The sequence below is a fragment of the Pseudorca crassidens genome, chromosome 16 (genome assembly GCF_039906515.1).
Source record: "Pseudorca crassidens isolate mPseCra1 chromosome 16, mPseCra1.hap1, whole genome shotgun sequence".
NCBI lineage: Eukaryota > Metazoa > Chordata > Mammalia > Artiodactyla > Delphinidae > Pseudorca > Pseudorca crassidens.
The window spans coordinates 27928459-27953910 of NC_090311.1; the positions used below are offsets into that span (position 1 = coordinate 27928459).

At 39.5% G+C, this 25452-nt stretch overlaps 1 long non-coding RNA gene across 1 annotated transcript in view; it reads left to right on the forward strand.

Moving 5' to 3' along the window:
* Positions 1 to 626: 626 nt before the first annotated feature.
* The window catches only part of LOC137208880 (uncharacterized), a 96229-nt gene continuing 71403 nt past the window's right edge, over positions 627 to 25452 (forward strand). The window contains exons 1-3 of the long non-coding RNA XR_010935797.1: positions 627 to 2313; positions 9487 to 9641; positions 11234 to 11310. This is a non-coding gene — a long non-coding RNA (uncharacterized lncRNA). The remainder of the gene's footprint in view (positions 2314 to 9486; positions 9642 to 11233; positions 11311 to 25452) is intronic.

Below are 25452 nucleotides of genomic sequence, written 5' to 3' on the forward strand. Positions count from 1 at the left end.
AGTTTGCTTTCTTTTCACTTAACATTACATTCCTGAGATTATCCATGCAGCTATGCATAGCTGTAATGAATTTATTTTCACTGTGATAGAGTATTTACTTGTATAAGTAGTTTATAATTTATCCATGTTACTGTTGATAGTATTTGGATTGTGTCAGATCTTTTGCTAGTCCATAACAGTGGTGCTGTGAATGTTCTTATACATGTCTTTTGGTACACGTGCACAGTGGTTTCTTTAGAATATATACCTAAAGTGGAATTCCATGATCATAGGGTTAGTGCATCTTTCACTTTCCAAGATGATGTTAAATTGTTTTCCAAAACAATTATAATAATTTACACTCCAACTAACATTTTATACTCTACTGGGCTCTTTATGATGTGTACTTTCAAGTCTTCACCTATTTTTTCTACTGGATTATTTGTCTTTCCTCCTTTAATGAAATATATAAATTCTTTATATATATTGGACTTTAAACTTTTTTCAATTATATGCATAGCAATACCTTCTGCAAGTTTGTGGTATGTTTACTTCTCTTTCTTTATAGTAGCTTTTGATTAATAGAAATTCTTAATTATAATTAATAAAATATAACTTAGTATTATTACTGATAGTAATTTATTCATATTACTATTATCATCATCACTAATGGCTTGTGCCTTTTATATCTTATTTAAGAACTTCTTCCCTAACCCTAGGTGGTAAAGATAGTCTTTTATATGTGTTGAATTTAACAAATAAGTAAATATATGTGAAGCTCATAGAACAGTACCTGTCATATTAAAGTGTTCCATAAATTAGCTATATTAATATTATCAATTTTATCTTATTTTGTCAATTCTTAGATGCACATTTTTCACATTTTTGCATCTGTGGTAGGCTGAATAGTGCTCCCCCCACTCCCCAGCAAAGATATACAGGTCCTAACCTGGAACTAAGGTTACTTTGCAAATGTGATTAAATTAAGGATTTTGAGATGGTGAGATTACCCTGGGTTATCTGGGTGGGCCCTAAATTAGCAAGTGTCTTTATAAGAGAGAGGCAGAGGGAGGTTTGACTGCAGTGACAGAAGGGAGAAGGCAATGTGACGATGGAAGTAGAGAGAAATTTGAAAATGCTATGCTGTTGGCTTTGAAGATGAAGGAAAAGGCCACGAGCTAAGGAATACAGCTCTAGAAGATGGAAAGGGCAAGGAAATGTGTTCTCCCCTAGAACCTCTGGAGGGAACATGGCCCTGACCACGCTTTGGTTTTGGCTCGTTGAAACTGGTTTCAGACTTCTAGCCTCCAGAAATATAAGAGGATAAATGCATGTTGTTTTAAGCACCATGTTTGTGGTAATTTGTTACAGCAGCCATAGGAAATTAATACAGCCTTATAATTGACAGATTTTATAATCCCTGCCAGCCAGGCCACAAGTCATGATATAGTTATTACCTTTGAATACAGGGTCTTGGTTGTTATTCCTGATCTCATTACTGGACAGCTGCAATCCTTTGACATTTCCAACAATAGACTATTTAAGAACTATATGGAAAATGACTATAAATCCTGGGTATTGTCTGAAATATTCTGTTGACCCTTCCTTATAACTCAAGGAAATATTAACATCAAAATTTGCAAAATGGATGCCAGTGGCTTGGGAGATATACTGATAACATGGAATACTCTTTAAGAAATGCTTTGATCACCTTTGTTCCTGATGGCAGTGTGCGGACAATAGGGTTGGAGGTCAAGGATGAAGCCAAAAACTCTTTGTAAGATTCAGGCTCTGAATATGAAAACATTTTAGGAATATTTTAATCAGCTTATTTCTCTCAAATTTTCTTCCTTATGCATGAACATGAAATCTGTGTTTAAGTAAGTTTATAATAGTATAAGATTAAAAATGCTAATTAGTAAGAAAACATTGTCCTATAGTTTAATTAGCATGTTTTTCCTGTCTTAAGGTAGTGGTGCATCATAGAATTGTTGGCATCTGAGATTCTCTGAAATTTAGTGTTGTTGTTGTTGTTATTATTAATAACTTGTACCTTTTATGTCTTGTTCAAGGAATTCTTTCCTACCCATAGGTTATAAAGATAATCTCTGGGACTTCCCTGGTGGCGCGGTGGTTAAGAATCCGCCTGCCAATGCAGGGGACACGGGTTCAGTCCCTGATCCGGGAAGATCCCACATGCCGCGGAGCAACAAAGCCTGTGAGCCACAACTACTGAGCCCACGTCCCGCATCTACTGAAGCCCACATGCTCTAGAGCCCATGCTCCACAACAAGAGAAGTCACCACAGTGAGAAGCCCACGCACCACAACAAAGGTTAGCCCCTGTTCGCCACAACTAGAGAAAGCCTGCGCACCGCAACGAAGACCCAACACAGCCAAAAAACAATAAAATAAAAATTTTTTAATCATTAAAAAAAGATAATCTCTGATATTGTGTTCTAAAAATATTATAGTTTGCCCTTTATATTTAGATTCTGAATTCACTAAGAATTGATTTTTGTAAGGTAGGGGTCCAATTTAGTTACTTTTCATATGGATAACAAAGTACCATTTATCAGAAAAAGCTATCCTTTCTTCACTGCTCCTTTTTACCAGCTCTATTGTAGGTCAAGTTTTCATTTATTCATGGGTCTGTTTCTGGGCTATTTTATTTCATTGGCTACATTTTTTATCTCTACGTTAGTAAGATTCATTTTAATTATTAGGGATTTATAATAATTATTTATATTTTGTATGGCAAGTCCTCCCATCTAGTTCTTCAGAATCACCTTGTCAATTTTCCCCTCTTCCCAAAACACTTTTAGGATTTTGATTGGAATTTATCAGATCTACAGATTAATTTGGGGAGAACTAGCATCTTCACAGCACTGAGTCCATGACTGTGATACAGCCCTCCATTTATTCAGTTATTCTATAATGTTGCTCAGTGAAGTTTAATAATATTCTCCTCCAAGGTCTTAGATGTATTTTGCTAAATTTATTCCTAAATACTTCATATTTTTCATGCTACTGTGAGATCATTTTTTAAATTGCATTTTTTAACATTGTTGCTGACGTGTAAAAATTCAACTGATTTTTCTACATTGGCTTTGTATCCAGAAACATAATATTATTCACCTTAATTCTAATATTTTGTGGTATATTCTTTTGCCTTTTCTATGTTAACACATCATATGATCTGAAAATAGTGACTGTTTCTTCCTTCTGTTTCTTGTTTTTCTGTGTCAGCTAAGACCTCTAGTTCCATATCGAATAGAAGTGATGATAGTGGCAACCTTAGTCTTGTTCATAAAATTGGAGGGAATACTTTGAATGCTTCACCATAAAATAAGATTTTTTAAAATTAATTATTTATCTTTGGCTGCGTTGGGTCTTCATTGCTTCTTAAGTTTTGTGGGGCTTTTTTAACATGTTTATTGGAGTATAATTGCTTTACAATGGTGTGTTAGTTTCTGCTTTATAACAAAGTGAATCAGCTATACATATATCCCCATATCTCTTCCCTCTTGTGTCTCCCTCCCTCCCACCCTCCCTATCCCACCCCTCTAGGTGGTCACAAAGCACCGAGCTGATCTCCCTGTGCTATGGGGCTGCTTCCCACTAGCTATCTGTTTTACATTTGGTAGTATTTATAAGTCCATGCCACACTCTCACTTCGTCCCAGCTTACCCTTCCCCCTCCCCATGTCCTCAAGTCCATTCTCTACGTCTGCGTCTTTATTCCTGTCCTGCCCCTAGCTTCTTCATAACCTTTTTTTTTTTTTAAGATTCCATATATATGTGTTAGCATATCATATTTGTTTTTCTCTTTCTGACTTACTTCACTCTGTATGACAGACTCTAGGTCCATCCACCTCACTACAAATAACTCACTTTCGTTTTTTTTTATGGCTGAGTAATATTCCACTGTATATATGAGCCACATCTTCTCCATCCATTCATCTCTTGATGGACACTTAGGTTGCTCCCATGTCCTGGCTATTGTAAATAGAGCTGCAATGAACATTGTGGTACATGACTCTTTTTGAATTATGGTTTTTCAGGGTATATGCCCGGTAGTGAGATTGCTGGGTCGTATGGTAGTTCTATTTTTAGTTTATTAAGGAACCTCCATACTGTTCTCCATAGGGGCTGTATCAATTTACATTCCCACCAACAGTGCAAGAGGGTTCCCTTTTCTCCACACCCTCTCCAGCATTTATTGTTTGTAGATTTTTTGATGATGGCCATTCTGACTGGTGTGAGGTGATACCTCATTGTAGTTTTGATTTGCATTTCTCTAATGATTAGTGATGTTGAGCATTCTTTTATGTGTTTGTTGGCAATCTGTATATCTTCTTTGGAGAAATGTCCACTTAGATCGTCTGCCCACTTTTGGATTAGGTTGTTTGTGGGTTTTTTTGATATTGAACTGCATGAGCTGCTTGTAAATTTTGGAAATTAATCCTTTGTCAGTTGCTTCATTTGCAAATATTTTCTCCCATTCTGAGGGTTGTCTTTTCGTCTTGTTTATGGTTTCCTTTGCTGTGCAAAAGCTTTTAAGTTTCATTAGGTCCCATTTGTTTATTTTTGTTTTTATTTCCATTTCTCTAGGAGGTGGGTCAAAAAGGATCTTGCTGTGATTTATGTCATAGAGTGTTCTGCCTATGTTTTCCTTTAAGAGTTTTATAGTGTCTGGCCTTACATTTAGGTCTTTAATCCATTTTCAGTTTATTTTTGTGTATGGTGTTAGGGAGTGTTCTAATTTCATTCTTTTACATGTAGCTGTCCAGTTTTCTTAGCACCATTTATTGAAGAGGCTGTCATTTCTCCATTGTATATTCTTGCCTCCTTTATCAAAAATAAAGTGACCATATATGCATGGGTTTATCTCTGGGCCTTCTATCCTGTTCCATTGATCTATATTTCTGTTTTTGTGCCAGTACCATACTGCCTTGATTACTGTAGCTTTGTAGTATAGTGTGAAGTCCAGGAGTCTGATTCCTCCAGCTCTGTATTTCTTTCTCAAGATGGCTTTGGCTATTCGGGGTCTTTTGTGTTTCCATACAAATTGTGAAATATTTTGTTCTAGTTCTGTGAAAAATGTCATTGGTATTTTGATAGGGATTGCATTGAATCTGTAGTTTGCTTTGGGTAGTATAGTCATTTTCACAATGTTGATTCTTCCAATCCAAGACATGGTATATCTCTCTGTCTGTATCATCTTTAATTTCTTTCATCAGTGTCTTACAGTTTTCTGCATACAGGTCTTTTGTCTCCTTAGGTAGGTTTATTCCTAGGTATTTTATTTTTTTGTTACAATGGTAAATGGGAGTGTTTCCTTAATTTCTCTTTCAGATTTTTCATCATTAGTGTATAGGAATGCTAGAGCTTTCTGTGCATTAATTTTGTATCCTGCTACTTTCCCAAATTCATTGATTAGCTCTAGTAGTTTTCTGGTAGCATCTTTAGGGTTCTCTATGTATAGTATCATGTCATCTGTAAACAGCGACAGCTTTACTTCTTCTTTTCTGATTTGGATTCCTTTTATTTCTTTTTCTTCTCTGATTGCTGTGGCTAAAACTTCCAAAACTCTGTTGAATAATAGTGGTGAGAGTGGAAAACCTTGTGTTGTTCCTGATCTTAGAGGAAATGGTTTCAGTTTTTCACCATTGAGAATGATGTTGGCTATGGGTTTGTCTTATAGGATGGAATGTCCTATAAATGTCAATTAAGTCCATCTTGTTTAATGTATCATTTAAAGCTTGTGTTTCCTTATTTATTTTCATTTTGGATGATCTGTCCATTGGTGAAAGTTGGGTGTTAAAGTCCCCTACTATGACTGTGTTACTGTCGATTTCTCCTTTTATGGCTGTTTGCATTTGCCTTATGTATTGAGGTGCTCCTATGTTGGGTACATAAATATTTACAATTGTTATGTCTTCTTCTTGGATTGATCCCTTGATCATTATGTAGTGAGTGTCCTTCTTTGTCTCTTGTAATAGTCTTTATTTTAAAGTCTATTTTGTCTGATATGAGAATTGCTACTCCAGCTTTCTTTTGATTTCCATTTGCATGGAATATCTTTTTCCATCCCCTCACTTTCAGTCTGTATGTGTCCCTAGGTCTGAAGTGAGTCTCTTGTAGACAGCATATATACAGGTCTTGTTTTTGTATCCATTCAACCAGTCTATGTCTTTTGGTTGGAGCATTTAATCCATTTACATTTAAGGTAGTTATTGATATGTATGTTCCTGTTACCATTTTCTTGATTGTTTTGGGTTTGTTATTGTAGGTCTTTTCCTTCTCTTGTGTTTCCTGTGTAGTGAAGTTCCTTTAGCATTTGTTGTAAAGCTGGTTTGGTGGTGCTGAATTCTCTTAGCTTTTGCTTGTCTGCAAAGGTTTTAACTTCTCCGTCGAGTCTGAATGAGATCCTTTCTGAGTAGAGTAATCTTGGTTGTAGGTTTTTCCCTTTCATCACTTTAAATATGTCCTGGCACTCCCTTCTGGCTTGCAGAGCTTCTGCTGAAAGATCAGCTGTTACTTATCGGGATTCCCTTGTATGTTATTTGTTGTTTTTCCCTTGCTACTTTTAATATTTTTTCTTTGTATTTAATTTTTGATAGTTTGATTAATATGTGTCTTGGCATGTTTCTCCTTGAATTTATCCTGTATGGGACTCTCTGCGCTACCTGGACTTGACTGACTACTTCTTTTCCCATATTAGGGAAGTTTTCAACTATAATCTCTTCAAATATTTTCTCAGTCCTTTTTTTTTTTTTTTTTTTTTGCGGTACGCAGGCCTCTCCCATTGTGGAGCACAGGCTCTGGACGCACAGGCTCAGCAGCCATGGCTCACGGGCCCAGCTGCTCCACGGCATGTGGTATCCTCCCGGACCGGGGCACAAACCCACGTGCCCTGCATCAGCAGGTTGACTCTCAACTACTGCGCCACCAGGGAAGCCCCCTTTTCTTTTTCTCTTCTTCTTCTTGGACCCCTATAATTTGAATGTTGGTGCATTTAATCTTGTCCCATAGGTCTGTAAGACTGTCCTCAATTCTTTTCATTCTTTTTTCTTTATTCTGCTCTGCAGTAGTTATTTCCACTATTTTATCTTCCTGGTCACTTATCCGTTCTTCTGCCTCAGTTATTCTGCTATTGAGTCCTTCTAGAGAATTTTAAATTTCATTTATTGTGTTGTTCATCATTGTTTGTTTGCTCTTTAGTTCTTCTAGGTCCTTGTTAAATGTTTCTTATATTTTCTCCATTCTATTTCCAAGATTTTGGATCATCTTTACTATCATTATTCTAAATTCGTTTTCAGGTAGACTGCCTATTTCCTCTTCATTTGTTTGGTCTGGTGGGTTTTTACCTTGCTCCTTCATCTGCTGTGTGTTTCTCTGTCTTCTCATTTTGCTTCACTTACCGTGTTTGGGGTCTCCTTTTTGCAGGCTGCAGGTTTGTAGTTCCCATTGTTTATGGTGTCTGCCCCCAGTGGCTAAGGTTGTTTCAGTGGGTGTGTAGGCTTCCTGGTGGAGGGGACTGGTGCCTGTGTTCTGGTGGATGAGGCTGGATCTTGTCTTTCTGGTGGGCAGGGCCACGTCTAGTGGTGTGTTTTGGGGTGTCTGTGACCTTATTATGACTTTAGGCAGCCTCTCTGCTAATGGGTGGGGTTGTGTTCTTGTCTTGCTAGTTGTTTGGCATGGGGTGTCCAGCACTGTAGCTTGCTGGTCTTTGAGTGGAGCTGGGTCTTAGCGTTGAGATGAAGATCTTTGGGAGAGCTTTTGCCGCTTTGATATTATGTGGAGCCAGGAGGTCTCTGGTGGACCAATGTCCTGAACTCGGCTCTCCCACCTCAGAGGCACAGGCCTGACACCTGGCTGGAGCACCAAGACCCTGTCAGCCACACGGCTCAGAAGAAAAGGGAGAAAGAAAGAAAAGAAAGAAAGAAAGGAAGGAAGGAAGGAAGGAAGGAAGAAGGAAGGAAGGAAGGGAGGAAGGAGAGAGAGAGAGAAGAAGAAAGAAAGAAAGAAAAAAGTTACTAAAATAAAAAATAATTATTAAAAATAGAAAAATTTTAAAGTAACAAAAAAGACAAAAGAAGAAAGAAAGAAGAGAGCAACAAAACCAAAAAACAAATCCACCACTGATAACAACTATACTAGCTAAAAACTATACTAAAAAAAAACCCCAATAGACAGAACCCTAGGACAAATGGTAAAAGCAAAGCTATACAGACAAAATCACACAAAGAAGCATAAACATACACACTCACAAAAAGAGAAAAAGGAAAAAAAAATATATATATATAAAGAAAGGAGGAAGAGAGCAACTAAATCAATAAACCAATCTACCAATGATAATAAACACTAAGTACTAAACAAAGATAAACCTAAAGCCAGGAACAAATTAGATGCAGGAAGCAAACCCCAAGTCTACAGTTGCTCCCAGAGTCCACCATCTCAATTTTGGGATGATTCGCTGTCTATTCAGGTATTCCAGAGATGCAGGGTACATCAAGTTGATTGTGGAGCTTTAATCCGCTGCCCCTGAGGCTGCTGGGAGAAATTTCCCTTTCTCGTCTTTGTTCGCACAGCTCCTGGGGTTCACAAGAAAGCTTTGGATTTGGCCCTGCCTCTGCGTGTAGGTCACCTGAGGGTGTCTGTTCTCCGCTCAGACAGGACAGGGTTAAAGGAGCCGCTGATTCGGGGGCTCTGGCTCACTCAGGCCGGGGGGAGGGGGGGGAAGGGAGGGGCACGGAGTGCGGGGCGGGCCTGCAGCGGCAGAGGCCGGCGAGACGTTGCACCAGCCTAAGGCGCCGTGTGTTCTTCCGCGGAAGTTGTCCCTGGATCACGGGACCCTGGCAGTGGCGGGCTGCACAGGCTCCCAGGAGGGGAGGTGAGGGCAGTGACCTGTGCTTGCACAGGCTTCTTGGTGGCTCCAGCAGCCTCCTTAGCGTCTCATGCCCGTCTCTGGTGTCTGCGCTGATAGCCATGGCTCGCGCCTATATCTGGAGCTCGTTTAAGCGGTGCTCTGAATTCCCTCTCCTCACGCACCCGGAAACAGTGGTCTCTTGCCTCTTCGGCAGCTCCAGACTTTTTCCTGGACTCCCTCTCGGCTAGCTGTGGCGCACTAGCCCCCTTCACGCTGTGTTCACGCAGCAAACCCCAGTCCTCTCCCTGGGGTCTGACCTCTGAAGCCCAAGCCTCAGCTCCCAGCCCCTGCCCGTCCCGGCGGCTGAGCAGACAAGCCTCTCGGGCTGGTGAGTGCTCGGCACCGATCCTCTGTGAGGGAATCTCTCCACTTGCCCTCTGCACCCCTGTTGCTTCGCTCTCCTTCGTGGCTCTGAAGCTTCCCTCCCCTCTCCCCGTCCAGCCACCGTCTCCGCCAGTGAAGGGGCTTCCTAGTGTGTGGTAACTTTTCTTCCTTCACAGCTCCCTCCCAGAGGTGCAGGTCCCGTCCCTAATCGTTTGTCTCTGTTTTTCCTTTTTTCTTTTGCCCAACCCAGGTACATGGGGAGTTTCTTGCCTTTTGGGAGGTCTGAGGTCTTCTGCCAGCGTTCAGTAGGTGTTCTGTAGGAGCTGTTCCACATGTAGATGTATTTCTGATGCGTTTGTGGGGAGGAAGGTGATCTCCACGTCTTACTCCTCTGCCATCTTGAAGGTCTGTAACTTCTTAAGTTGTATGACATTTTGTTCTCTTAAGTTGTATGACATTTTGTTCTCATTCTTGGATCACTTGCTCTGGGGGAAGCCAACTGCCCTGCTGGGGGCACACTCAGCAGCCCTATTGTGATCTTTTCAAAATCATTTAATGTTATAAATTTCCTTTCAGGTACTGCTTTAGCTGTGTCACATGTGTGGTGTATTTATGTCACTCAGTTCTACATATTTTTGAATTCTAGAGAATATATACTTTGTAATGTTGGGTATCTTCTAGGTATGTCCATTAGATTAAATTGTGAATTACGTTGTTCAGAATTGTTAAAACTTCTTGATGAATTGATCTTCTTTATCTTAAGTAATGCTTTTTTGCTTTAAAGTTTATTTGTCAGATATTAATATAGTTGTTGTTAGTGTTGGCCTGGTATTTTTTTCCATCTTTTTACTTCAAAACTTTCTGTGTCCTTATGATTTATGTCTCTCTTGTAAAAACTCATATAGATAAATTTAATCAATCTATCTTTGCTTTAACTGGGATTGTTTAATCCATTTACTATGATTACCGACATATTTGAATTTCCTTCTATGTGATTTTTATCTGTTCCACCTTCCCCACATGTATCTTTTTCTATCTTTTCTTGCCTCTTTTAAAGGGATTGAATATTTTTTCATTCCTTATTTCCCTGTAGTAACTTAGAAATCATACACTTTCTCTATTCTTTTAGTGTTTACCCTTGAAATTTTATTATCCATATTCAACTTTTCAAAGTCCCAAGGTAATCAGTGTAAACCACACCTGCCAATAAAAGACTGTAGAAGGGCTTCCCTGGTGGCGCAGTGGTTGAGAGTCCACCTGCCGATGCAGGGTACACGGGTTTGTGCCCCGGTCTGGGAAGATCCCACATGCCGCGGAGCGGCTGGGCCTGTGAGCCATGGCCACTGAGCCTGCGCGTCTGGAGCCTGTGCTCCGCAACGGGAGAGGCCACAACAGTGAGAGGCTCGTGTACTGCAAAAAAAAAAAAAAAAAAAAAAAGAAAAGACTGTAGAAAACTTTGACTCCAATTATCTTCCTTCCAATTTATATGCTATTATTTTCATGCACTTTAATTCTGTCTTGTTTTATTTAAACCCCATAAGACATTGTCATTATTATTTAATCTAGTTATTGTTTTTTTAGAGTCACCCACGTATTTACCACTTTCTTTGCTAATTATTTTATCTGTGGTCTCAAAAAACATCATTTTCCTTCTACCTGCATTACAACCTTTAGAATTCCTGTAGTGTGTTGGCAAACTCAGTTTTTGTTTGAAATATTTTTGTTTCATTCTTGTTTTTGAAAGATAGCTTTACTAAATATATATTCTAGGTTTATAATTATTTTATTTGAGCATATAAATATATTATTGTTTTCTGGCTTCCATTGTTCCTTCTGAAATGTCAGCTGTAAATCTAATAATCTTTCTTTTGAAAGTAGTGACTTTCTGTCTGCTTTTAAGACAGTCTTTTTGTCTTGGGTGTTCGGCAGCTATGCTGTGCTGTTTCTAAAGGTGGGTTTCTTTTCTCTTTTTTTTTTTTTGGCCACACTACTTGCAGAATCTTAGGTCCATGACCAGAGATCAGCAGTGAAGGTGCAGTGTCCTAACCACTGGACCACCAGGGAATTCCTAAAGGTGGGTTTCTTTTTTAAAAAATTTATTTTATTGACATATACAGCAAAGTGATTTAGTTATACATATTTATGCATTCTTTTTCATATGCTTTTATATTATGGTTTATCACAGGATATTGAATATAGTTCCCTGTGCTATAGAATAGGACCTTGTTGTTTATCCATTCTCTATATGATAGTTTGCATCTGCTAATCCCAGACTCTCAATCCATCACTCCCCTCCCCCTCCCTTGGCAACCACACGTCTGTTCTCTATGTCTGTGAGTCTGTTTCTGTTTTGCAGATAAGTTCATTTGTGTCATATTTTAGATTCTACAAATAAGTGATATTTATCTTTCTCTTTCTGACTTACTTCACTCAGTATGATAATCTCTAGGTCCATCTATGTTGTTGCAAATGGCATTATTTCATTCTTTTTTATGGCTGAGTAGTACTCTATTGTGTGTGTGTGTGTGTGTGTGTGTGTGTGTATACACACACACATATATATATATATATACACACTACATCTTCTTTATCCATTTATCTGTCGATGGACATTTAGCTTGCTTCCATGTCTTGGCTACTGTAAATAACTATGCCACATTCTTGAATATCATCTAGTTTAAAGGTTCCTCAGTTCTGTTTACTTTTCCCCCATCTCAACTTTGAAGAGCTTTACCCCCAAAGCTCACTTTTAGTCTTAATAACTTCTCACTAAACTGTGCTTTCACTGTTATCCATTCAACCTTCTTCTGGGTTGTTGGAATCCTAGACCTTGTGCCTGTAACATGCTTTGTGTGCAGTTTAAGCTAAACCATAGATGAGCCAGTCAAGTTTAGGAGCTTTTCTAGGATCTGTGTCCTTTAGCTATTTCACTTCTCATTTGAACTTACAGATTCTTGAAAAGTCCAAGGATTTTCACAAAAGTCTCTTATAAAAACACATGTAGAACCTATCAAAAAAGAGATTAAGAAAGAGGTGGGGTGACATGAGGACTGCTCTTTTTAAGGCAGGTACTTATAAGTTGAGTTTTTCTTATGTAGGCATTATTTCAAGCAGTAGTGTTTGTGTCCAATATTGGGCTCACAGATGAAGCCTGAGACAGAGAATTTGATAAGGACAAAAGAGAACAACAATGTTAGAAAATGTGAAGAGTAAAACTAGTGTTAAGAGGGCCTAATAACAAATTTATTCCTGACTATAAAAAGACAGTTTAATGATTCCATTGAGGACCAAATGGGAAAAGACAGCAATTGCTTTAGAAAGGATTTAGTCTGGATATTAGGAAGACCGTTCCTAATATTGATATTGATATTGAAGCTGGAATTCATTTTCAGAAAAATGGTGAGATCTTCTCTGGAGATATGTAAAGAGAGTACAATCTGGTCTTTTTTCAAACTGCTTGAAGGTGGTTCATTCATTCATTCAACACATATATAATGAGTGGCTGTGTTGTTCTAGATGCTATTCTGTGCACAAGGGATATAGCTCTCAAAAAGTAGGAATGAACTGTTTGTCATAGGACTTACATTACAGAGGTGGTGATGGTGGGGGAGATGGATAATGAATAAATGACAAAGCAATTTCAGATGATACGTGCTATAAAGCAAGATAATTAATAAGAAATGACTAGAGACCTACTTTAGATCAGGTGGTGATGGAAGGCATTTCTGAAGAGGGGATGTATGAAATGAGACATGAAAGACAGGAAAGAGGCATCTCACATGGATCCACGGAGGAGCAGTCCAGTGAATGGAACAGTAGATGCAAAGGTCCAGAGGTAGGAACAAGTTGGGCAGGTTTATGGAACGAAAAGAAAACCTGTAAGGCTGAAGCATAGTAAGCAAAGATGGGGAGAATAGTTGGAGATAAGGTCAAAGAGGTAGAATAAACTAAATCAGGAAGAGCCTTCAAGATATTTGGATTTGATTCTAAGAGAAATGGGAAGCCGTAGGAAGGTTTTAAGCAGGGGAGTATTGTGATATGGTTTATATTATTGAAAAATGTATTCTGGCTGTTGTGTGAAGAATGCATTAGAAGAATGATAGAATAGAAGCAGGGAAAACCATTTAGGAGACTGCTGTGGAGGTCCAGGTGGAAGATGATGGTGGCTTGGCCAATGACGTTAGCAGCAGATGTAAAGAAAAGTAGACAGATCCAAAGATTTTTTCCAGTACATTGGTTCTATGATTTTCAGAGGAAATTAATTTTTTATTTCAGAAAGAAAAATAATGTAGGCATGCAAGAAACACAAAAGTTTAACTTTTAGTGCCTATGATTTCACAATGGCTTGTACACTTAACATTGTTTGCGGATGGGAAAGACATTCTTTAAAACGAGAGCACTGATGAAATCAGTGTCATACTGGTGTTATGGAATGGCCTCGATGGAGATGCATTCTCTGGTTGGTACATTGACAAAGACCCTTTTCTTCTTCTCAGTCCTCTGCAGTCATAGCTTATTAGTGATAAGGCTGGAAAGATAATTTATGGCACATCATGCAGAACCTTGTATGATAGGCTAAGGACACCATATTTTATTTTGTAGGGGGAGGCATGGAAGATTTTTCTGAACAGAGGAATACATATGATTAAAAACTTTTATTAAAAATGTTAATTTGGTAGGCTTCTCTGGTAGCGCAGTGGTTGAGAGTCTGCCTGCCGATGCAGGGGACATGGGTTCGTGCCCCTGTTCGGGAAGATCCCACATGCCGTGGAGCGGCTAGGCCCATGAGCCATGGCCGCTGAGCCTGCGCATCCGGAGCCTGTGCTCCGCAACGGGAGAGGCCACAACAGGGAGAGGCCCGCGTACCGCAAAAAAAAAAAAAAAAAAAAGTTAATTTGGTAAATAATGGATCAAAGCGGAGAGATCCTGGAGATAAGAGAATCACTTATAAAACTCTTGCAATTACCCAGGAAAGAAGTAATAAGGCTTGGGCTTCCCTGGTGGCGCGGTGGTTAAGAATCTGCCTGCCAATGAAGGGGACACGGTTCAAGCCCTGGTCCGGGAAGATCCCACATGCTGCGGAGCAACTAAGCCCGAGCACCACAGCTACTGAGCCTGCGCTCTAGAGCCTGTGAGCCACAACTACTGAGCTCATGAGCCACAGCTACTGAGCCCGTGTGCCACAACTACTGAAGCCCACATGCCTAGAGCCCATGCTCCGCAACAAGAGAAGCCACCGCAACGAGAAGCCCGCACACTGCAATGCAGAGTAGCCCCTGCTCACCGCAACTAGAGAAAACCCGCACGCAGCAACCAAAACCCAACGCAGCCATAAATAAATAAGTTAAAAAAAAAAGAATAAAGCTTTACTTTAGAGTAAGATAGAGATAGAGGTGGGAAAGGAAGAAACTGATGAGATGAGAAACATTTTGGAGGCTGACTTACAGCCTTCAACACAAGTTACAAATGGAACTGATTGGAATTAGTAAGTGGAAGAGAAGTAGGCAAAGGTTGTTTCTGAGATTTTGAATCGGATGACTAGGATGCTGTTAAGAGAAAGTGGAGTACAGAAAAGGAGATGGTTTGGGGCAAGAAGAAATAATAATTCACAATGATGAGAATTTACTTAACATTTCTGAACTGTACGCTTAAAATGGTTAAGATGATAAATTTTATGTTATGTATCTTTTTACCACAATTTTTATGAAAAAAGAGGAAACAAAATAAAGGAAAGAGTAATAAAGGCAAGCTATTCTGTGTCAGCAACAGCAATCTGCCAAAGGACAGTCTGGAGAGACAGAGAAGAATGCCTTAGTTTGGTGAATTATAGGGCAAGTCCAGGTGACCGATGGTGATTATTCAGCTTAAGTCCTGCAAGAGTGAAACATGGTATCTAATGACCATATCAGCCTGTCCAAAAGCCAGCCCTCCAAGAAACCCTCTGGGGTTTTATTTTGCTCTGGACTTCTGAAGAAATATGTTTCATATTTTTGAAAAATAAGCACCAAGCAATACACAAACCTGTCCTTACTCAAGTGATCATACCTCTGCCAATGTGCTAGAGGAAGAGTGATGAAATGACACCTCACCTATGGCTTTAAATGGCTTCTTGCCTAGCCACTGCCTGTATTGTTTAGCTACCCAGGTTTTTTGAGCACCAGCCTGGATGGCTCCCTGTGAGGGTATTTTTTTGGTGTGTTTCCCACTAGTCATGGTTATCCCTTCCTTATCTGTCATTCCCTAGTCTCTCTCTCTCTCTTTTCTTTTTTTTTTTTTGGTAATTCAGCCATATTGAGGTATAATTGACAAATAAAATTGTAAGATATTTAAAATGTACATCTTGATGATTTGACATACATATGAAAGGCTTCCTCGAATTTGTTAATTAACACATCCATCACCTCACATAGTCATCTTTTTTGTGTGTGGGAGTACACTTAAGTTCTACTCTTAGCAAATTTCAATTATACAAAGCAGTGTTATCAACTTCTACCCCTCCCCAGCTTCCTATCACATTTTATAAGCAACCACTGATCTTTCTATCACTATAGATTAGTTTTCATTTTCTAGAATTTTATATAGATGGAATCATATACAGGATGTACTCTTTCTCTCTGTGTTATTTTATTCAGTATAATGTTTTTGAGGTTCTTCCAAGTTGTTCATTAATCAACAGTTCATTTCTTTTTTTTTGCTGAGTAATATTCCATTGTATGAATATACCACATTTTGTTTACCCATTTACCTGTAGATGGTCATAAGGATTGTTTCCAGTTCTTAGTTTTTACAAAGAAAGCTGCTATTAACATTTAATACAAGTCTTTGTGTGCACATGTACTTTCATTTATTTGGGGTAGATACTTAGAAATGGAATGACTGGTTCACATGGTAGGTGCAGCTTAACATTGTAAGAAACTGACAAACTTTTCCAAAGTGGTTATATCATCTTACATTTCTACCAGCAGTGACCATTTTACATTTCTTCCAGCTACCTGGGGACACTGACAACACCAAATGCTGGTGAAGGTGTAGAGCAGCAGGAACTCTCATTCATTACTAGTAGGGATGCAAAATGGTACAGTTACATTGAAAGACAAATTGGCAGTTTCTTACAAAACTAAACATACTCTTGCCATATGATCCAGCAACCCAAAGGAACTGAAAACTATGTCCACACAAAAACCTGCATACAGATGTTTATAGCAGCTTTATTCATAACTGCTAAAACTTGGAAGCAACCAGATGTCCTTCAATAGATGAATGGATAAATAACTGTGTTACATCCAGACAATGGAATATTATTCAGCTTTAAAAAGAAATGCACAATCAAGCCATAAAAAGGCATGGAGGAACCTTAAATGCATATTACTAAGTAAAAGAAGCCAATCTGAAAAGGTTACATGCTGTATGCTTCCAACTATATGACATTCTGGAAAAGGCGAAACTATGGAGACTAAAATCAGTGGTTGCCAGGGATTGGAATGGAGAGATGAATAGGTGGAACACAGAGGCTTTTTAGGGCAGTGAAATTACTTTGTATGATACTATAATGATGGATACATATCATTATACATTTATCCAAACCCATAGAAACCCTGGAGTGAACCCTAATGTAAACTGTTGAGTTTGGGTGATTATGATGTGTCAATGTAGATTCATTTATGTAGATTCATCTCCGATCTGATGGGAGATGTTGATAATAGGAGAGCCTATGCATATGTGGGGACAGGGGCATATGGGAAATCTCTGTACCTTCCTTGTAATTTTGTTGTGAACATAAACCTGCTCTTAAAAAATATTTTAAAAAATCACTTAAAAAAAGGTAGAAGACAGCCTATTCTTAGAAGTAGAAGTAGGTATTAGAAGTAGATATGGGCAGAGGTGGATTTCCCATAAGACTAAATTAGAGCCCCTTGAACTGCCATATGTTTTTGTAAAATTTATAAAAATAAGACATTTTTGTATTCTTCTTCTTAGATGGCTCCCCAAATTGTATAAGCTATAGGACACAGAAAATCTAGATCAGTCCAAGATATAGGGGATGGGATCCTTTATCCTGAGTGTTCTTTTTTGAAACTAGCTAAACCATACCTTTCCTGGGAAAGGGGGACTTAGGTTCTAATCAGTGAAAAACTTCAAGATCATTGAATGAACTTGTAATCCTTTCTAGTTTAAGATAAACTAAAAAAGTTTAAAATTTTTAAACATTTATATTCCCAATATAGTTGGGATCTCTCCCAACTATGACAATATAAAGCTATCATCTGTATGTTGGATGTTCTTAGTTTGTCTTTAATATTTGTCACTTTCTGGGAATTCCCTGGTGGTCTAGTGGTTAGGACTCTGCATTCTCACTGCCAAGTGCCCTGGTTCGATCCCTGGTTGGGGAACTAAGGTCCCACAAGCTGCGCAGGGCGGCCAAAAAAATATATATGTTTGTCACTTTCTCTTTGATATTTTAAATTTCTTTTTGGTTTTTAAAATTTCCCTCTTTTTCACCTTCTATTTCTCTTAAGGTGTTATCTGTTATGTTTGTTCACTCTGGTGTTCCTGGTTGTTCAGTCTTTGTTTCTGAATTTTTTTCTTTTATTTCTAATTCTTTCATGAGTTCTGTCACTTTATTTCTGAGTATTTCTATTTCTGATTTCTACTATTCTTTTATGTCTTGTATCATTTAAAAATGTTTTTTGGTTTGTTTTGAAGCAGAATATAATAGCTTTAATGTGTTCTGGTGTGCTTACATTTTCATTGTCTGTAAAAATGTTATCTGCTTCTCATTCTCCTTATAATAACTTTTATTGGATTTAATCTTTAAAAAAATTTTTTTATAATAATAACTCACCTTTATTGAGTGCTTTCTATTCAATATATGCCAGACATTGTCCTAAATGCTTTATCTTTTTAAAAAATTTATTTATTTATTTTTGTCTGCGTTGGGTCTTTGTTGCAGTGCCTGGGCTTTTTCTAGTTGCAGCGAGTGGGAGCTACTCTTCGTTGCGGTGTGTGGGCTTCTCATTGTGGTGGCTTCTCTCATTGTGGATCACGGGCTCTAGGCGTGGGGGCTTCAGTAGTTGTGGCACTCAGGCTCAGTAGCTGTGGCACGTGGGCTCTAGAACGCAGGCTCAGTAGTTGTGGTGCATAGGCTTAGTTGCTCCACAGCATGTGGGATCTTCCCGCACCAGGGCTTGAACTGGTGTCCCCTGCATTGGCAGGTGGATTCTTAACCACTGCGCCACCAGGGAAGCCCTACTGGATTTAATCTTGATACTTTTCTGTTACTTATTTTTATGGGATGTTGGTTTTCCTGAAGTTTTACAAGATAAGTGTGTAGTGTTTCAAAATATGGTGTCTTACTTTCTGCAACTTCCTGACATTGTTCCCTTCCCCCACTTGATCTGACCTTCTCTTTCCCTGGCTCTGTAGATCACCATTACCAGGTGGATAGTTCTCTCAGGAAGGAGACAAACTGCTTCTGGTTGCTTTGAAAATAAACATTTAAGTAGTGTTAAGGTCCATCAAAAAATAACTGATGGCAGGTATTTGTCTGCAGTTTGAGAGGTCTTGGCACTCAGGACCACTGGGTGAAGACCTCCTCCGTGAACTCTAGGCCGCTTTGCTCTAAGAAAATTCTCTTCGGGGGAATAGTCTAGGCTAGAGTCACCCTCTGAGCCGGGCTCTCTCAATACTGTTTTTCCTTTTCTCCAACTGGGTATGAGATTTAGTCTCAGGCAAAGAAGAAGGAGACTGTTGAGTTCCACTCATGAGGCTGTATCATGGCACAGTAGAAAGGATGTTCACAAAGTGAGGCTCTGGGCCCAGCTCCACCACTACTCCAGCGATAATGAGCAAGTCATTTCACCTTTCTGTGCTCAGAGAGTTCTCAGACAAATTTCATTTGCCTAGCAAATTGGTTCCAAATGCTTTGGAACTTAATTATAAAAAAGAAAAGAAGGTAGGTAGGGCATGCACTTTCCAGTTACATTTTGTAAGCATCACACCATGTTTATCCGACACCCTGTCCCTTCTTATATGTGCATGATCTGCTTGGCTTCTGAAAGCTTTTGAGTTTGATACCCTGGGACTGGGTAATAGTTCCCCCAGTTTTATTGAGGTATAATTGACATATAACATTGTATACGTTTAAGGTGTACAACATGATGATTTGATACACGTATATATTGCAAAAGGATTACCACAGTAAGTTTAGTTAATATTCATCACCTGGGACTAAGTTATTTCTAAGGCCATGTTTTTCAAAGTGTGATGTAAGGGTTAAAGTGAAGATGCCTGGGCTCCACAACAGGTTTACTTAATCAGAATCGCGAGAAGTAGCCTAGGAAACTGTGCTTTTAATATGTGCTCCGGAGGATTCACTCGCTTACCAAACTTGAAAACTCCTGTTAAGGTAAGTTCCAACTGTATCATTCTAACACTAATGATGGGGGGATTAAGGACTGCTAAATATATTTATTTTATCTACCTGCTATGATTTAGAGGCAGGTAGGACACTTTCCGTATTTACTTTTTTAACTGGTTATTGGAGGCAAGGATGAGCAGTTTTCCTCAAAACAGGGCATTAGGACATGAAAAAAATCATGTAGAGAGTCCTTAGATTACGCAGGTGCTCTAGAGATCAAGGTAGTGGGCTACTACCACTACTATTAATAAATACCATTTATTAATCATCATGTGCCAGGCAGGGTGTAAGGACACTAAATCACCTCATCTGAGTCTTCTATAGCCTTCAGAGGCAGGTATGACTATCTCCTGTTATAAATAAAGGTTCAGAAAGGTTAGGTAATTTTTTTAATGTCCCATAATTGATGAGTTGTTGCTTAGATTCGAACTCAGTTCTGAATGATACCAAAGTTAGACAGATCACTCCTCTTCCCTAACTGGGATGATCAGTAAGTACATGGAAGGGAGACAATGCAGTCTCGTACTACGGAATTACAAATCTGTTGGGTCATCAAGTCTTTGCCCAGTGGGCGGGATGAAACACCGAATAGAGGTCTGTTTAGTAAGCTCCTCAAGGAGATAGATGGGCTTAGTCAGTCAGTTGTGCTCTTATTTCCTAGAGAACTCACTGCCACAGAATAGATTCTCAATACATTCATTGTTCTTTTGTTTGTTTGTTTGTTTGTTTTTGGCTGCATTGGGTCTTCATTGCTCCATGCCAGCTTTCTCTAGCTGCATCCAGGGGGCTACTCTTCGTTGTGGTGTGCCGGCTTCTCATTGCGTTGGCTTCTTTTGTTGTGGAGCATGGGCGCTAAGCACACGGGCTTCAGTAGTTGTGGCTTGTGGGCTCAGTAGTTGTGGCACACAGGCTTAGTTGCTCCGCGGCATGTAGGATCTTCCTGGACCAGGGCTTGAACCCGTGTCCCCTGCATTGGCAGGCAGATTCTTAGCCACTGCGCCACCAGGGAAGTCCCCACGTTCATTGTTATTGAACTGAGAAATGAAAGCTGTGCTTGCTGCAAGGACTGATTCCTCTTAAAATATTGTTTTACTTTCCAAATCTTGCATAAATGATCTTTGGGAGAGCTTTTAAAAAAGGCAGGTGGGGACTTCCCTGGTGGTGAGGTGGTTAAGAATCCACCTGCCAATGCAGGGGACACAGGTTCAAGCCCTGGTCTGGGAAGATCCCACATGCTGCAGAGCAACTGAATCCGTGCACCACAACTACCGAGCCTGTGCTCTAGAGCCGTGAAGCCAGCGTGGCCTAGAGCCCTGCTGCGCAACAAGATAAGCCACTGCATTGAGAAGCCTGCGCACAAGACCCAGTGCAACCAAAAATTAAATTAATAAATAAATAGATAAATAAATTAAAAGACAGGTGACTGGGCCCCTCCCCAAAGTTATGAATCAGAGTTTCTTGGGCTAGAATCTGGGATCTACACCTTTAAAAAAGCTTCCCTGGTGATTCTGTTGGTCAGGCAGGTTTGGGAACTATTGGATTAAATTTTCCAAAATGAATTACTTGGGCTAGGGGATACGTTTCCTAATTGAAATGGGTCTGATTTGAGTTGCCAGGCAAGCCCTCTCTGGCAGAAAGAGCCAGCTTTCTTCCTTAGCCTCTAATTCCTCGTAATTCCCTTGTACTTCCCACCCTATACCTTCTCCCCGCTGTCACCCTGTCTTTCCCACCCAAAGCTGGCTGAAAAACGAGTTTAGAACAGCAGTGCCGCATTGTGGAGAGAAACAGTATAGTGCTACAAAAAGCACAGGACGCAGTCCTCATAGATTACTGGGGCTGCAGTTGCCATTTTGTCCTGCAGAGGGCACAACTTCCTTACGTTTTCTTAGCTGAGGAAGTTTCTTTTCCTTACCCACGTGGGTGATCTCAGTAAACATCCCCTATAACAAGGCACGGGGTGGAACATCGCGCTAGATCAGAAACCGAAAACCTCCCCGCTGTGAAACTAGAATAAACTGGGATGACTAAGTACGTAGGCATGCACAAAGCCTTCTGCTAAGTTAAATGCCAGTCTCTGTGACAGTCTTGGTCAGGGTGAGACTATAGGTGGTCCCCATTCCCCAGTAAATATGTGACTTTATTTTTAAAATGTCTATCTCGGTCCCATTTACCATTGCAAAAAAAAGAATAAAATACCTAGGAATAAACCTACCTAAGGAGACAAAAGACCTGTATGCAGAAAATTATAAGACACTGATGAAAGAAATTAAAGATGATACAAATAGATGGAGAGATAGACCATGTTCTTGGATTGGAAGAATCAACATTGTGAAAATGACTCTACTACCCAAAGCAATCTACAGATTCAATGCAATCCCTATGAAACTACCACTGGCATTTTTCACAGAACTAGAACAAAAAATTTCACAATTTGTATGGAAACACAAAAGACCCCGAAAAGCCAAAGCAATCTTGAGAACGAAAAATGGAGCTGGAGGAATCAGGCTTCCTGACTTCAGACTATACTACAAAGCTACAGTAATCAAGACAGTATGGTACTGGCACAAAAACAGAAATATAGATCAATGGAACAGGATAGAAAGCCCAGAGATAAACCCACGCACATATGGTCACCTTATCTTTGACAAAGGAGGCAGAAATGTACAGTGGAGAAAGGACAGCCTATTCAATAAGTGGTGCTGGGAAAACTGGACAGCTACATGTAAAAGTATGAGATTAGATCACTCCCTAACACCATACACAAAAATAAGCTCAAAATGGATTAAAGACCTAAATGTAAGGCCAGAAACTATCAAACTCTTGGAGGAAAACATAGGCAGAACACTCTATGACATAAATCACAGCAAGGTCCTTTTTGACCCACCTCCTAGAGAAATGGAAATAAAAACAAAAGTAAACAAATGGGACCTAATGAAACTTAAAAGCTTTTGCGCAGCAAAGGAAACCGTAAAGAAGACCAAAAGACAACCCTCAGAATGGGAGAAAATATTTGCAAATGAAGCAACTGACAAAGGATTAATCTCCAAAATTTATAAGCAGCTCATGCAGCTTAATAACAAAAAAACAACCCAATCCAAAAATGGGCAGAAGACCTAAATAGACATTTCTCCAAAGAAGATATACAGAGTGCCAACAAACACATGAAAGAATGCTCAACATCACTAATCATTAGAGAAATGCAAATCAAAACTACAATGAGATATCATCTCACACCAGTCAGAATGGCCATCATCAAAAAATCTAGAAACAATAAATGCTGGAGAGGGTGTGGAGAAAAGGGAACCCTCTTACACTGTTGGTGGGAATGTAAATTGATACAGCCACTGTGGAGAACAGTATGGAGGTTCCTTAAAAAGCTACAAATAGAACTACCATATGACCCAGCAATCCCACTACTGGGCATATACCCTGAGAAAACCATAATTCAAAAAGAGTCATGTACCAAAATGTTCATTGCAGCTCTATTTACAATAGCCCAGAGATGGAAACAACCTAAGTGTCCATCATTGGATGAATGGATAAAGAAGATGTGGCACATATATACAATGGAATATTACTCAGCCATAAAAAGAGACGAAATTGAGCTATTTGTAATGAGGTGGATAGACCTAGAGTCTGTCATACAGAGTGAAGTAAGTCAGAAAGAGAGAGACAAATACCGTATGCTAACACATATATATGGAATTTAAGAAAAAAAAATGTCATGAAAAACCTAGGGGTGAAACAGGAATAAAGTCACAGACTTACTAGAGAATGGACTTGAGGCTATGGGGAGGGGGAAGGGTAAACGGTGACAAAGCGATAAAGAGGCATGGACATATATACACTACCAAACGTAAGGTAGATAGCTAGTGGGAAGCAGCCGCATAGCACAGGGAGATCAGCTCGGTGCTTTGTGACCGCCTGGAGGGGTGGGATAGGGAGGGTGGGAGGGAGGGAGACGCAAGCGGGAAGAGATATGGGAATATATGTATATATATAACTGATTCATTTTGTCGTGAAGCTGAAACTAACATACCATTGTAAAGCAATTATACTCCAATAAAGATGTTAAAAAAAAAAATGTCTATCTCGGGTAGTACCTGGTGTAAGATATGTCTTGGAAAGATTTATATTTTATATGGTACACATAAGTCAGGCATTAATTAATAGATCAGCCTCTTATATAGTGATATTTCTCCCCAAGGACACATTGGTTTATTTTGGTGGAGCAGGTTGGGGTACCATAGTGTTGTTCGAATTATGCATCTTTTGATCGAATCCTACCTGGTGAAGTCTCTCTCTGTCTCTGTCTCTCTGTCTCTCTCTCACACATGCACTCCCATTTTTCTGGTATTTGTCCCTGCACACCTTTTTCAATGGCCTAATCATCTTTAGTGATCCAGCTAACTTAATACAGCTGGAAAGAAGATGTATGAAAGTTTACATAAATCCACAGTCTACCTGATTACATTCTCTTCTTGTTTTCTAATAGCTGCATGTAGGCTCCAAAGTTGGGAGGTAGAACTGGGAAGGACCCACGTCCCTGCAAATTTATGTAAGATTTCCTGGCAGGTGATGGCATGGCTTTGTTTCTCTGCTTTGAGACATCGAACTGCTTGGTTTTCTGAACTTTAGAGTTACACTGTTAGCCGGATCACAAGGTTTAGTGTCCTGGTTTCCTCGTGGTTTTACTTGCTCTGATATGTTTGCTGTCTCCCTAACTAGACTGTAAGCCCTTTGGCTGCAGGCTCCAAGTCTAGATCTCTTTTATCCCTCAGACACTCACACTGTTGGATGTGCACTACCTGCTCAATACAAATGTTGGGCTGACTGAATAATGAGGAAAGGTGTTTTAAAGGAGTGAAGTGTAAAGGAGAGCCAGGAAAGAGAAAGAGAGAAATAATAATGTTTCTAAAAGACTGTTTTAACTGACCCGTGGAAGGAAGTACAGTTAAGAAGAGGAAAAGCACGGCAGAGAAGGTCTAATCAAAGGCAACTTGAAGGGAGGAAATTAGAGTGTAGTTTTTTCAAAAAGTGGAAATGCTATTGTGGACGGTAATAACTTCTGAGGAGATATTCATGGTCCATACAGGAAGAAATAAGATTTCTTCACTGACTGAAAACCAAAATGAATGGTACAAAAGGTATCCTGTGAAAGAAAGTTATATTTTTGGAATGAGTCCCAGTTGGTGAATGAGTCTACAGATTTAAAACAATAGGCCAAGCTTCAAATTCTTCCTGAATGTTACAATCAAATATTGAAGAACAAAACCATTTTTTATTATTTATTTATTTATTTTTTGGATGTGGACCATTTTTAAAGTCTTTATTGAATTTGTTACAATATTGCTTCTGTTTCATGTTTTGGTTTTTTGGCCGTGAGGCATGTGGGATCTTAGCTCCCCGACCAAACCCTCATCCCCTGCCCTGGAAGGCAAAGTCTTAACCACTGGACCACCAGGGAAGTCCCCAAAACCATTTTAAAATCTGGCTTTATTCTTCTGTAGAATTGAGCCAGTTTAAGTGTCCACTAAGATTTCAGAGAGTTCTGGTTTCGCGTTAGCTCCTTAGATACAGTGAATTGAGGAGGACAGCCTAGCCTTTCTGACGCTCAGTCTCATCAGTGAGGTGCGTGTTCCAGAGACCCTTATTTAGCATATTTTAATGCTTAGAGAGATTTAGAATTTAGAAAGGATTAAGATTTACTGAAATAAAAACATACTTGGGGGCCTCCCTGGTGGCACAGTGGTTGAGAGTCTGCCTGCCGATGCACAGGACACGGGTTCGTGCCCCGGT